The sequence below is a fragment of the Erpetoichthys calabaricus genome, chromosome 9 (assembly GCF_900747795.2).
Source record: "Erpetoichthys calabaricus chromosome 9, fErpCal1.3, whole genome shotgun sequence".
Classification (NCBI taxonomy): domain Eukaryota; kingdom Metazoa; phylum Chordata; class Cladistia; order Polypteriformes; family Polypteridae; genus Erpetoichthys; species Erpetoichthys calabaricus.
This window is the reverse complement of record NC_041402.2, coordinates 186,423,167-186,437,209: the sequence shown is the minus strand read 5'-3', so window position 1 is coordinate 186,437,209 and position 14,043 is coordinate 186,423,167.

Here is a 14,043-nt window from a genome sequence, read left to right as displayed (position 1 = left end):
GAAAGGTCGTCGAACTATGATGATACTGAATGGGTGCGCGCACCGGGCACGCGTGCTCACATCCCCACGAAAGGTCGTCGAACTATGAAGATTCTGAGTGGGCGCGCGCACCGGGCACGTGCGCTCACATCCCTACAAATGGTCATCGAACTATGTAGATACAGAGTGGGCGCGCGCACAGGGCACGCACGCTCACATCTCCATGAAAGGTCGTCGAACTATGAAGATTCTGAGTGGGCGCGCGCTCCTCAACTGTGGCGGGTCACGGATTTGCACACGCGTTATTTGAACAGCACATAAACGCTGTTAACCTTCTTAATTCAATTCGGAGTCACCGGGGAACGGACCCTATATCTGACCACACTGGATGCAAAAGCTGGGACGACCAGAACGGAGTGCCAGTCATGAGAAAGAGCCACACTGGGACGGGGCCACTTTGGCATTGCCTGTGCACCAGTGCCAGTCAAAGCCCATTTGGAGCCCTACACAGTAAATTCGACCATGTAAAATGAGCGCCATAAGTGTTGTTAACATTTGGTCGTGCCCCACAGAGCGGGACTCTTTGTGTAGTGTGACATTTTCCAGTCTTGTTTTCACTCCACTTTGTGTTAAAACTCTTAAAACGACACTACATGAACCATGAGTAAAAATAACAAAAATAACCCTGATACGATCCACCTCCCTGAATGTTAAATAAAATGGACTATTTTAATCCCCTGAAGTGTACACAGTACGAATGTACTCTGAGATTCAAATTTCCTCTTACTCTCTGGGGTGTTATTTATTAATCCAGAAGGTAGAGTTAAACTTGACTTTCCCCGCTCTGTGATGTGTCAGGTGCCAAGCTACAGTGTTGACAGTTTCTTTATTCTATATTGTTGTGCATTACCCAGTGGAGTATTTACAAACAATTCACATACATTATGGACTGATACGTATTGCTCACCTGGGTGTTAATTCCACATAAAGTATTGTGCTACGGTGGCCGAGAAGCGCAAAGGGGCTGAGAGCTTTCAACAGAACACAACATGCGCGCGGTCTATCGGCGTGAGGAAGTGGGCGGCAACAATTCAAAGATAGGGGTGTGGCAAACCTAAGAGAAGAGAAGAGGTGTGTTTAAAATCTATAAGGGGGTGTGAACTTTATTTTATATAAAGAGGTGAAGCATATCCATCCATCCATTTTCCAACCCGCTGAATCCGAACACAGGGTCACGGGGGTCTGCTGGTATCCGTCAATAAGGGCACGCACATAAAGGCGATCTTCAAAAGGGCGACCTAAATTGAGCGCCGAATAAATGCACGCGCAAATAAAGGAGTGCTTCAAAAGGGGGACGTCAATTGGGCGCAGCGAATAAAGGCAAACGCAACAAAATTACAGAAAATTTATTAGATAAAGGCAATGATTGAACATATAAAAAGGTGAAAGCAAGAATATTAAAACATCCAATTAATTAATGCATGAACTTCTAACGAACTATTTCTAAAGCTCTCTATATTTCGTTGTTTTCAAAATTACAGAAAATTAGATTAAGGCAATGACTGAATGTATAAAAAGGTGAAAGCAAGTTACACTTGAAGCTGTAGATTATGTGCAATGCCACGTAGATATTCGAGATGCGGTCTATTAGCATAATCAAGGACAATTAATTTAATTCGCTCCGAAGGTCATCCTTTTGAAGCGCTCCTTTATTTGCGCGCGCATTTATTCGGCGCTCAATTGAGGTCGCCCTTTGGAAGGTCGCCTTTTTGTGTGCGCTTTTATTGAATAGAACCGTCTGCTGGAGCCAATCCCAGCCAACACAGGGCACAAGGCAGGAACAAATCCCGGGCAGGGTGCCAACCCACCGCAGGGTGAAGCATATCTTCTTACATTATACGCTACAGTGGCTGTCCGTTTGTCTGTCCAGGATTTTAAATCACATGTAGCTCGCAAACCGTTTGACCGATTGAACTGAAATTTGGTACACATATGTGACCTCTACTGTACGCTTTTGGGGTGATGATTTTTATTCCTCTTTTTATTTTCATTTTATTGCAGAATCAACTCTCGGCATCACGCAGCAGGGTGGCCGTGCGGCACATGCTTACGGGCGCCTTTCTCATCCCTACCACCTTCGCCGTCACTTTTTCTACTTCTTCATATACTGTATTCTTGAGGCAGATTGAACACTTAAGTGTCAGCATAAGCGAAAAATTAAGAAAAACGTACTAAGTAATTGCAACACAAAAACTGACTGAATCAGTTTTAACGCGAAAAGATGCCGACGGAAGAAGAGAAGATGCAAGTGCATCAATGTCTGAACAAACGAATGCTAAACGTACAGAGAGTGAGAGGATGAAAACTATTAGTCAAGTGTATTCACCGCACGTTATCGTGCAGTCCACCGTTACTGGTTTAAAATAATTTAAATTAAGGTATCATCGTTGAGCAGCATTTAGACGAGAGCGCCGTTAACACAGTTCCGAAAACGAGCGCATGCCAGAAATGACGTCACACATACGCTTCTGAACAGCGAACAGAGCGGGTGCGCGCTCGATTTGACTTCAAATCTCAAGTTATTTTTAAATGGAAATGTATGTATCTTAATGTACAATTGCTGAAAAGTATAGAATAGAAATATAGTATTGTGCTCTTGTACAAACGAAAAACTTCATTAAAAAAATGAAGTTACTTATTTTTATTATTTTTTTGTCTTTCAGGTGGCATTCCACCAAGTAAAGTGCTGTGTAAATTTTGATCCACGTAATGCGATTTAAAAAATGAGATTACTGGCTTTAAATAACACACACTAATATCACAAGAAGCCGTTCGTAAGCGCGCCACGGCTCCGGTAGCCGTTTTCTGATAAACGCTTCTCTTCTAAAAGCGGCACAACGATGCTAATTTAAATACGCTCAGTCCCCCTCTTTTGAATTTTAAACAAACCTCTTCTCTTTGGTTTGTCATTTGTTATGATTTTCAAAAATCTGTCTTTTTAAAGCTGTTACATTCGAATCAAACAATCAGGACATACGCGGATTAGTCACTTCAATATTTCCATATTAATATGTAATGCATCGAAAGGAGCGCAGGTGACGTGAAAGAAACTGCAGACTCCCGCGCAAAGCACGTCATACGTAAACAGGAGAAGCTGACCTTTGAACTTGACTCCACATTTTAACTCCAGCATTTAACATCAGCACCGAGAGGCTGGCGGTTGGCGTTTTCGGGTGTTCGTTTTGCACAGTCAGTTTTTTTAAAAGAAAGGTAGCTCTGTGATTCCGCACTACCATTTTTACTTTGTAGGCGGGGTGGACGGACGTCAGTCCTCGTTCTCCATAGCAGGAAATTGAAATTATCAGTTCAAGCGGAGTGGACGTGTCTCTAAGGCTAGGGATCTGCACTGGCAATTGGAAGGTTGCCGGTTCGAATCCCGTAAATGCGAATAGGGACTCTGCTCTGTTGGGCCCTTGAGCAAGGTCCTTAACCTGCAATTGCTGAGCGCTTTAAGTAGTGAGAAAAGGGCTATATAAATGCAAAGAATTATTATTATTAGACTTTGATGACCTCAGTGTCCGCAGCGTGTGCCCCCTCGTTAACACAAACGACGCAACTTTGTGTTTATATAAACGCGTGACCCGCCACAGTATCATCGATTTATGACGTCCGTGCAGTTGCGCAATCTGAAATGTCTGTGGAAACGAGCGAGTGATGGCTGATGGACATTGTTCTTTCTTTTTTTTTTATACCGAAAGCATCGTGCACGTCCCGGGCGCTGCGAAACATACGGTAATTCAGTTTTCATATGAAAAAATGACCAGCAATTCACAGAAGAATCGCCAGCATTAAACGAACTCTTACGGTGGCAAAGTCAGAAAGCGCTGCGTCAGTCGCAGGTCGTGGACCCTCCAACGGGACAAAGAGCCAAAACACACAGCTGAGGGCAACCAAGAATGGCAAAGTACAAAACACTGGACTCTTCTGAACTGGCCTTCTGATTTGAACCCCATCTAGGAGAAGACCCCCTTCAAACCTGACCCAGCTGGAACGAGTGGACCGAACGACCTGCAGACGGGTGCAGGAGTCTCATGGAGACCACCAGGAATCACTTGTGTGCAGTGACTAAAAGTTGTGAAACAAAATGTTAGGTGAAGGGTCCCATCGTTGGTGTCCATGCCATTTTCATTTGTGTTATTATTTGAAATATTCTGTAGAATCAACGCCCAAAAGCAAAGTCGGATTCTCCTTAAATACGGAATAAGGAAGGTTTGGTACTGATGACTTTTGGCAGCTTCAAGTTGATTCAGAGACAACTGTGTGTTCTTGTTGGTTCGTGGAGGGGGACGGACACGGTGGTCCATGTCTGTATTGGGCGACCTCTCAAAGCCCCTCTACCATAAACCCCTGACTGATGGAGTGCCACTGAGATGGTGGTCCATTCCATATCTGCCACTCAGCAGGGAATTTCTGAAGCTCTATTGAGAGACCAGTGGATTCTGGGTAACAAAACGGTGCTTCTAGGTGTCTGTAGTGCACTTGTACAGTCGCGGCCAAAAGTTTTGAGAAGGACCCAAGTGTTGGTTTTCACAAATTCTGCTGCTTCAGTGTTTTTAGATCTTTGTGTCAGATGTTTCTATGGTAGACTGAAGTAGAATTACAAGCAGTTCAGAAGTTTCAAAGGCTTTTATTGACAATGACATGAAGTTTATTTGCAGTGTTGGCCCTTCTTTCTTTTTCAAGACCTCTGCAATTCACCCTGGCAGGCTGGCAATCAACTTCAAATCCTGACTGCTTGGAGTTTGTCAGAATTGGTGGGTTTTTGTTTGTCCACCCAAGGATTCTCAGTGGGATTAAGGTCTGGGGAGTCTCCATGGTCATCCATCCATCCATTTTCCAACCCACTATATCTTAACACAGGGTCACGGGGGTCTATTGGAGGCAATCCCAGCCAGCACAGGGCACAAGGCAGGAAACAAATCCCGGGCAGGGTGCCAGCTCACCGCAGGGCACACACACAGTAGGGACCATTTAGGACCGCCAATGCACCTAACCTGCATGTCTCTGAAATTTGGGAGAACATGCAAACTCCACACAGGGAGGACCTGGGAAGCGAACCCAGGTCTCTGTACTGCGAGGCAGCAGCGCTACCCACTGCGCCACTGTGCCTCCCTCCTTGTCATGGAAATTAAAAAAAAAAAGAAAACACTGGTACCCCAACCTTGGCAAAATGCTCTGTGGTTGTGAATTTGTTGTGGCAAAGTGAATACAAAACCAGGTGACCTGGAGGAAAGACAAAGAACAGCAGAGACATGTGCAGAGCATCAAGCAAATTGCATAGGCTGTTAACATGATGAGCTCCACGTAGTAATAGGAAGAAGAAGAAGAGTGGCAACATCTGCTGATTATCAAGCACATCACAGTCTGGGGAGTTTCCTGGCCATGAACCCCAAATTTTGACGTTTTGTTCCTCTTAGTTCTCACTTTTGCCTTATGGCCAGGTGCTCCATCATGCTGGATTGTTCATTGTGGATCACCAAGCTGTTCTTGGATGGTTGAGAGAAGTTGCTCTCGGTGGATGTTTTGGTCCCATTTCTCATTAATGGCTGTGTTCTTAGGCCATATTGTGAGTGAGCCCTGTACTGCCTTGGCTGACATGAATGGTCTCAGGATGCTGTACTGTTGGTGTGACACAGGACTGATAGATAGATAGATAGATAGATAGATAGATAGATAGATAGATAGATAGATAGATAGATAGATAGATAGATGTGAAAGGCACTATATGATAGATAAAGCACTATATGATAGATAGATAGATAGATAGATATGAAAGGCACTATATCATAGATAGATAGATAGATAGATAATGTGAAAGGCACTATATGATAGATAGATAGATGTGAAAGGCACTATATGATAGATAGATAAAGCACTATAAGATAGATAGATAGATATGAAAGGCACTATATCATAGATAGATAGATAGATAGATACATAGATAGATGTGAAAGGCACTATATCATAGATAGATAGATAGATAGATAGATAGATAGATAGATAGATAGATAGATAGATAGATAGATAGATAGATAGATAGATAGATAGATACTTTATTAATCCCAAGGGGAAATTCCCATACTCCAGCAGCAGCATACTGATAAAGAACAATATTAAATTAAAGAGTGATAACAATGCAAGTATACAGACAGACAATAACTTTGTATAATGTTAATGTTTACCCCCCCCCGGGTGGAATTGAAGAGTCACATAGTTTGGGGGAGGAACGATCTCCTCAGTCTGTCAGTGGAGCAGGACGGTGACAGCATTCTGTCGCTGAAGCTGCTCCTCTGTCTGGAGATGATCCTGTTTAGTGGATGCAGTGGATTCTCCATGATTGACAGGAGTCTGCTCAGCGCCCGTCTCTCTGCCACAGATGTCAGACTGTCCAGCTCCATGCCTACAATAGAGCCTGCCTTCCTCCCCAGTTTGTCCAGGTGTCCCTCTTCTTTATGCTGCCTCCCCAGCACACCACTATGTAGAAGAGGGCGCTCGCCACAACCGTCTGATAGAACATCTGCAGAATCTTATTGCAGATTTATGATGTCTTTGACTCTTTCTTACTGTATCACAGTCTTCTTCTCCACTCCTCTTGTTTAAAAACTGACTGTCCTGGATTTCATTGGCTGATTAAACAGGAAATTCCCATCACGGGGTTGTGGTCTCCCTTCATCGTCCTTCCCCTGTTTGACTTACGGGGATAACATTTACTTACACACATACAGGTGCTGGTCATAAAATTATAATATCATGACAAAATTGATTTATTTCAGTAATTCCATTCAAAAAGTGAAAATTGTACATTAGATTCATTCATTACACACAGACTGATGTATTTCAAATGTTTATTTCTTTTAATGTTGATGATTATAACTGACAACTAATGAAAGTCCCAAATTCAGTATCTCGGAAAATTAGAATATCAATTAAGACCAATGCAAAAAAAGGATTTTTAGAAATGTTGGCCAACTGAAAGTATGAACATGAAAAGTATGAGCAGGTACAGCACTCAGTATTTAGTTGGGGCTCCTTTGGCCTGGATTACTGCAGCAATGCGGCGTGGCATGGAGTCGATCAGTCTGTGGCACTGCTCAGGTGTTATGAGAGCCCATGTTGCTCTGATAGTGGCCTTCAGCTCTACTGAATTGTTGGGTCTGGCGTATTGCATCTTCCTCTTCACACTACACCATAGATTTTCTATGGGGTTAAGGTCAGGTGAGTTTGCTGGCCAATGAAGAACAGGGATACCATGGTCCTTAAACTAGGTACTGGTATCTCTGGCACTGTGTGCAGGTGCCAGGTCCTGTTGGAAAATGAAATCTGCATTTCCATAAAGTTTGTCAGCAGCAGGAAGCATGAAGTGCTCTAAAACTTCCTGGTAGACGGCTGCGTTGACCTTGGACCTCAGAAAACACAATGGACCAACACCAGCAGATGACATGGCACCCCAAACCATCACTGACTGTGGAAACTTTACACTGGACATCACGCAATGTGGATTCTGTGCCTCTCCTCTCTTCCTCCAGACTCTGGGACCTTGATTTCCAAAGGAAATGCAAAATTGACTTTCATCAGAGAACATAACTTTGGACCACTCAGCAGCAGTCCAAAGGCGAGACGCTTCTGACGCTATCTCTTGTTCAAGAGTGGCTTGACACAAGGAATGCGACAGCTGAAACCCATGTCTTGCATACGTCTGTGTGTGGTGGTTCTTGAAGCTCTGACTCCAGCTGCAGTCCACTCTTTGTGAATCTCCCCCACATTTTTGAATGGGTTTTGTTTCCCAATCCTCTCCAGGGTGCGGTTATCCCTATTGCTTGTCCACTTTTTTCTACCACATCTTGTCCTTCCCTTCGCCTCTCTATTAATGTGCTTGGACACAGAGCTCTGTGAACAGCCAGCCTCTTTAGCAATGACCTTTTGTGTCTTGTCCTCCTTGTGCTGGGTGTCAATGGTCGTCTTTTGGACAACTGTCAAGTCAGCAGTCTTCCCCATGATTGTGTAGCCTACAGAACTCGACTGAGAGACCATTTAAAGGCTTTGGAGTTCATTAGCTGATTAGAGTGTGGCACCAGGTGTCTTCAATATTGAACCTTTTCACAATATTCTAATTTTCCGAGATACTGAATTTGGGACTTTCATTAGTTGTCAGTTATAATCATCAACATTAAAAGAAATAAACATTTGAAATACATCAGTCTGTGTGTAATGAATGAATCTAATATACAAGTTTCACTTTTTGAATGGAATTACTGAAATAAATCAACTTTGTCATGATATTCTAATTTTATGACCAGCACCTGTACATGATAGTAAATGGGACAACGAAAACAAAACGCAACTCAGCACAGACACACACACAAAAAACCTGTTATTATGTTGCCCCCCTCCCGCTACAAAAGGGAAAGCACTGCCTTATCCAGATGGAGAGCAGGGAGGAAGGAATGCAACACTCGACTGGAAGATTGAAGTGTGGAGGTAGAAACAGAGACACAGGCACCATACCCGTTTGTTTGTACAAAGGTGTTTTGTAATAAACTCCCTTTGATTTGAACCCAGGACTTGTTTGCGTGTTCATATTTAGGGTTTGGGGCTCAGTGGTGCCCCCGAACCTTCATAGCCCATTAATACCCATCAATCATCGCTTGAATGTTACGGCCTATTGTGAGTGCATCCTTTCCATCTTCTAATTTATCTCGACACCTTTCGGATTTTCCTCTGCACTGATGTAACAAAGCCCTCAGAATGAGGAGTTTCCTCATCGATAGACGATACCCCCTCTCATATCAGTGAAGCCAGGAGTAGACCTCGTAACATCAAGAGACCCCCGATAATCAAACCAACCTGGTGATGCACCCTTGTCATAAAACTGGATTTGTGAACATGACAATGAGTTCAATATTCTTCAGTGGTCTTCCCAGCCACCAGATCTGCACCCAGTAGGATGTGGTAGAGCAGGAGATTGGCAGCATGAGCGGGCAACCAACGATTCTTCAGATACGGCGTAACGCCATCAAGTCAACTTGGACCAGAATCTCAAAGGAGAGGTTCCAGCATCTTGTGGAACCCATGCCATGAAGAATCAAAAGGAGGCCCTACCAGCAGTAGATTTAGGTATGGGTGACATGGGTAGCCACCCACAAGGAGCAGCACAGGACCAGACACACTATATGGACAAAAGTATTGGGACACCTGGCCATTAGGCAAACATGGACTTTAATGTCATTGCATTCACCCTTTCAGCTCTAACAGCTTCCCCTCTTCTCCACAAGATGGCGGAGTGTTTCTGTGGGTATCGGTGCCCGTTCATTCATTATGTGGAGCATTTATGAGGTCAGGAACTGATGTAGGATGAGAAGGTCTGGCTCACAATCTCTGTGTTGGTGTAATGGCCAGGCGTCCCAATACTTTTGTCCATATAGTGCATATAAAGAGGCTCACCCAAGCCAAGGATGGAAGCCTAGCCATGACAGACTAGCGCTCCAAGTCACAGTAGCCACACGCTCAGAGCAACAGGCCAGGCCACCTTCTCCCCAGCAGCTCCTTCCAAACTGACCTTGAAGGCATGTGTGATTTCATGCTGTCGTGTATCAAACCCTCAGTTGTGGACCAGGACCATTGCATGCTGGCAGGGCCATCTTAATGGGCACTGGCCGGGTGTCCCCACAAGCATAGGGGCCCACGATGTTTATGATGCCTATGTATGTTTCTGTTTTTCTATCAAAATAGGGGTCCCAGTGTACTGCTTTGCCTCAGGTGGACTATGATGCTGTTTGATGGGCGGCCTGAACCCTTCCCCGGCCAGGACGTCCCTTTAAGGGAAGGACCAGGGAAGAGACTGTGTTCAGGGCATTATCTTCCCTGGAAGGCATTGTCAGTGCCCTGGGTTGCTGCGCTTCCACCACACGTCAGCAGCCACTACTCCCAGGGTGGAGTAAGAGGAAGAGGATGAAGCTTGCTGGATGAGGAGGAAGAGGAGGAGTGGCAGCGAGAAAAGGGCAAAGAGAGAAGATTATATGTGCTTTGTGTACTGGAGATCTGTGCTGTAAAGGTGAGACGCAGGGGGTAAGCTGTGTCGCACCTGCACTTGTTACGCCCCCTGGTGGTCCACAGCTGTTAAGACGGCCCTGCGTGCTGGCACAGCTTCTCTCTCATTTATTAATTTGATCTCTCAGTACAGTCCTGCTAGTCTGAGTGTTCACACTGGACACCTGAATGGCCTTTTGGAGGTCTCCTGGTTCTTCAGGGGCCTCATTTACTGCACATAATGGGCAGCACTGCAAGCACAGAAACGGCAGCTCCGCTCTGCCCAGCGTATTTCGAGGTCTCCTCTAAGTGGCCTTTTTCAAAACTCAACTAAAACTCAAAATGTTTTCATTAGCCAAATGTTCAGCAGGTCACCGTAGGCTTCTCTCCCACTGAGCCACATTAAATCTTCAGCCATGTGGCAAAACGGGAGAGGTTAGAGGCTGAAGACGTCTCGAGATAATGAAGAAGGAACGTTTGGCGCAGTCGTCGAGACCACGAAACAACTTCTTAAAGAAACGGCTTCTCCTCCTAAAGATGAAGTTACAAGAATAACTCGGCAAGTCCCTTTAAGCGGTCATTTTGGTGCCTGTGCTTTCACGCCTCCCACTGGCTCTGGCTAAAGGGGTTGTCACCTCATGGCTGCGGCCTTTTAAATAAGTTTCAAATCATGGACACTGCTCCTTCAAACATGGTAATGTGGGCTTTAGTTGCGTCAATGGTGGCTTACAGTCATATGAAAAAGTTTGGGACCCCCTTTCAGCCTGCATAATAATTGACTCTCCTTTCAACAAAACAGATACCACTGGTATGTCTTTCATTTCCTAGGAACATCTGAGTACTGCGGTGTTTTCCGAACAAAGATTTTTAGTGAAGCAGTATTTCCAGTCATCTATTATCCAACCTGCTATTTCCTAGCTACAGGGTCACGGGGGTCTGCTGGAGCCAATCCCAGCCAACACAGGGCGCAAGGCAGGAAACAAACCCCGGGCAGGGTGCCAGCCCACCACAGGGCACACACAGACACACACCAAGAACACACTAAGGACAATTTAGGATCGCCAATGCACCTAACCTGCATAGACTGAAGTAGAATTACAAGCATTTCAGAAGTTTCAAAGGCTTTTATTGACAATGACATGAAGTTTATTTGCAGTGTTGGCCCTTCTTTCTTTTTCAAGACCTCTGCAATTCACCCTGGTAGGCTGGCAATCAACTTCAAATCCTGACTGCTTGGAGTTTGTCAGAATTGGTGGGTTTTTGTTTGTCCACCCAAGGATTCTCAGTGGGATTAAGGTCTGGGGAGTCTCCATGGTCATCCATCCATCCATTTTCCAACCCACTATATCTTAACACAGGGTCACGGGGGTCTATTGGAGCCAATCCCAGCCAGCACAGGGCACAAGGCAGGAAACAAATCCCAGGCAGGGTGCCAGCTCACCGCAGGGCACACACACAGTAGGGACCATTTAGGACCGTCAATGCACCTAACCTGCATGTCTCTGAAATTTGGGAAGAAACCCACGCAGACACTGGGAGAACATGCAAACTCCACACAGGGAGGACCTGGGAACTGAAGCCAGGTCTCCTAACTGCGAGGCAGCAGCGCTACCCACTGCGCCACCATGCCACCTGAAGCAGTATTTAGTTGTATGAAATTAAATCAAATGTGCACAAATGTGGGTCCCCTTGTCATTGTGCTGATTTGAATGCCTGTCACTGCTCAATGCTGATTGGTTGATGAGCTCGTTACGCCTTGAACTTCATAGACAGGTGTGTCCCATCATGAGATATAAAGGTATTTAAGGTGGTCAATTACAAGTTGTGCTTCCTTCCCTTTGACTCTCCTCTGAAGAGTGACAGCATGGGATCCTCAGAGCAACTCTCCAAAGATCTGAAAACAAAGATTGTTGAGTCTCCTGGTTTAGGGGAAGGCTACAAAAAGCCATCTCAGAGGTTTAAACTGTCAGTTTCAACTGTAAGGAATGGAATCAGGAAATGGAAGGCCACAGGCACAGTTACTGTTAAACCCAGCAGGTCTGGCAGGCCAAGAAAAATACAGGAGCGACATATGAGCAGGATTGTGAGAATGGTGACAGACAACCCACAGATCACCTCCAAAGACCTGCAAGAACATCTCACTGCAGATGGTGTATCTGTACATCATTCTACAATTCAGCGCAATTTACACAAAGAACATCTGTATGGCAGGGTGATGAGAAAGAAGCCCTTTCTGCACTCATGCCACAAACAGAGTCGCTTGTTGTATGCCAATGCTCATTTAGACAAGCCAGATTCATTTTGGAACAAAGTGCTTTGGACTGATGAGACACAAATTGAGTTATTTGGTCAAAACAAAAAGCACTTTGTATGGCGGAAGAAGAACACCGCATTCCAAGAAAAACACCTGCTACCTCCTGTCAAATTTGGTGGAGGTTCCATCATGCTGTGGGGCTGTGTGGCTAGTTCAGGGACTGGGGCCCTTGTTAAAGTCGAGGGTCGGATGAATTCAACCCAACATCAACAAATTCTTCAGGATAATGTTCAAGCATCAGTCACAAAGTTGAAGTTACGCAGGGGTTGGATATTCCAACAAGACAATGACCCAAAACACAGTTCGAAATCTACAAAGGCATTCATGCAGAGGGAGAAGTACAATGTTCTGGAATGGCCGTCACAGTCCCCTGACTTGAATATCATCGAAAATCTATGGGATGATTTGAAGCAGGCTGTCCATCACATTGAACTGAACTGGAGAGATTTTGTATGAAGAATGGTCAACAAGACCTCCATCCAGAATCAGACACTTGTCAAAGGCTATAGGAGGACAGCGTCGAGAGGCCAAAGGAGGCTCAACTAAGTATTGATGTCATATCTCTGTTGGGTGCCCACATTTATGCACCTGTCTAATTTTGTGATGATGCATATTGCATATTTTCTGTTAATCCACTAAACTTAATGTCACTGCTGAAATCCTACTGTGTCCATAAGGCATGTCAGATATTAAAAGAAAGTTGCTACTTAGAAAGCTCAGCCAATGAGAAACAAAAATCCAAAGAATTACGAGGGGTTCCCAAACTTTTTCATATGACTGTATCTGTGAGGTTTGGGGCACATGTCACTTGTTTTAGTCAATTTAGTCCTCTGTCACCTCCAAGTGATGCTGACTCGATTGTGTTGACCTCACCTGAAAGTTACTTTAGATAAAAGACGTCTCTTAAATGAGTCAACGTAAATGTCAAGGTCTGGGTCACTTTGTTTTGGCTCACAGCCGTCACAATTTATTTTATGACCTGGGCGCTCAATAGAAGAATTTAGCTTTCATATTTCTCAGACACTGTTGTCGGATCGTTCAGTCATCGGAGGCTTGAACTGCACTTAACGCTGCCAGCTTCACGCCCACAGACCACCATTAGGTCCGTTACATACGGATGTCAAGGGGCTTTGGCGGAAATGTTAAGAACAAATGGCCGCCTGTTGGGAAAAGCAAAGGAGGGTTGAAAAGAAAGGGAGATCGTTCCACAAGTCAGGAAAAAATAATGACCCCCAGGAAAAATATGAATGGTGACGAGGAAGAACACGTTCGAAATATGAAGAGGTCAGTAAGACAGAAACGAGCCCAGGAGCGACACTGGATGGGGAGTAAGGGGGACATGAATGAGACCCTCGAAAGTTCATAAATGGTGGAAATGCTGGCACTCAGATAAAGGAGCAAAAAGTGAAGAGGCGTTTGAAAAGGTGAAAGTGCAGGAGTGTGACTAGCAGGGATGACAGGAGGGGGCAACTGGGAACACAATGAGAACACTGGGGGCTAAATAAGGGCAAAGACTTGCAGGTTTAAAAAACGCTGAAGATCAGAAGGGAAATGTGAGAGCAAGGGAACGAGGCAAAGTGAGCCACGTGTTGGAATTCAATTAAAGGATATGATCAGCCTGGAGCATATGAAATTTTTTGTTTCTTTGGATTTGGTATAGGCCT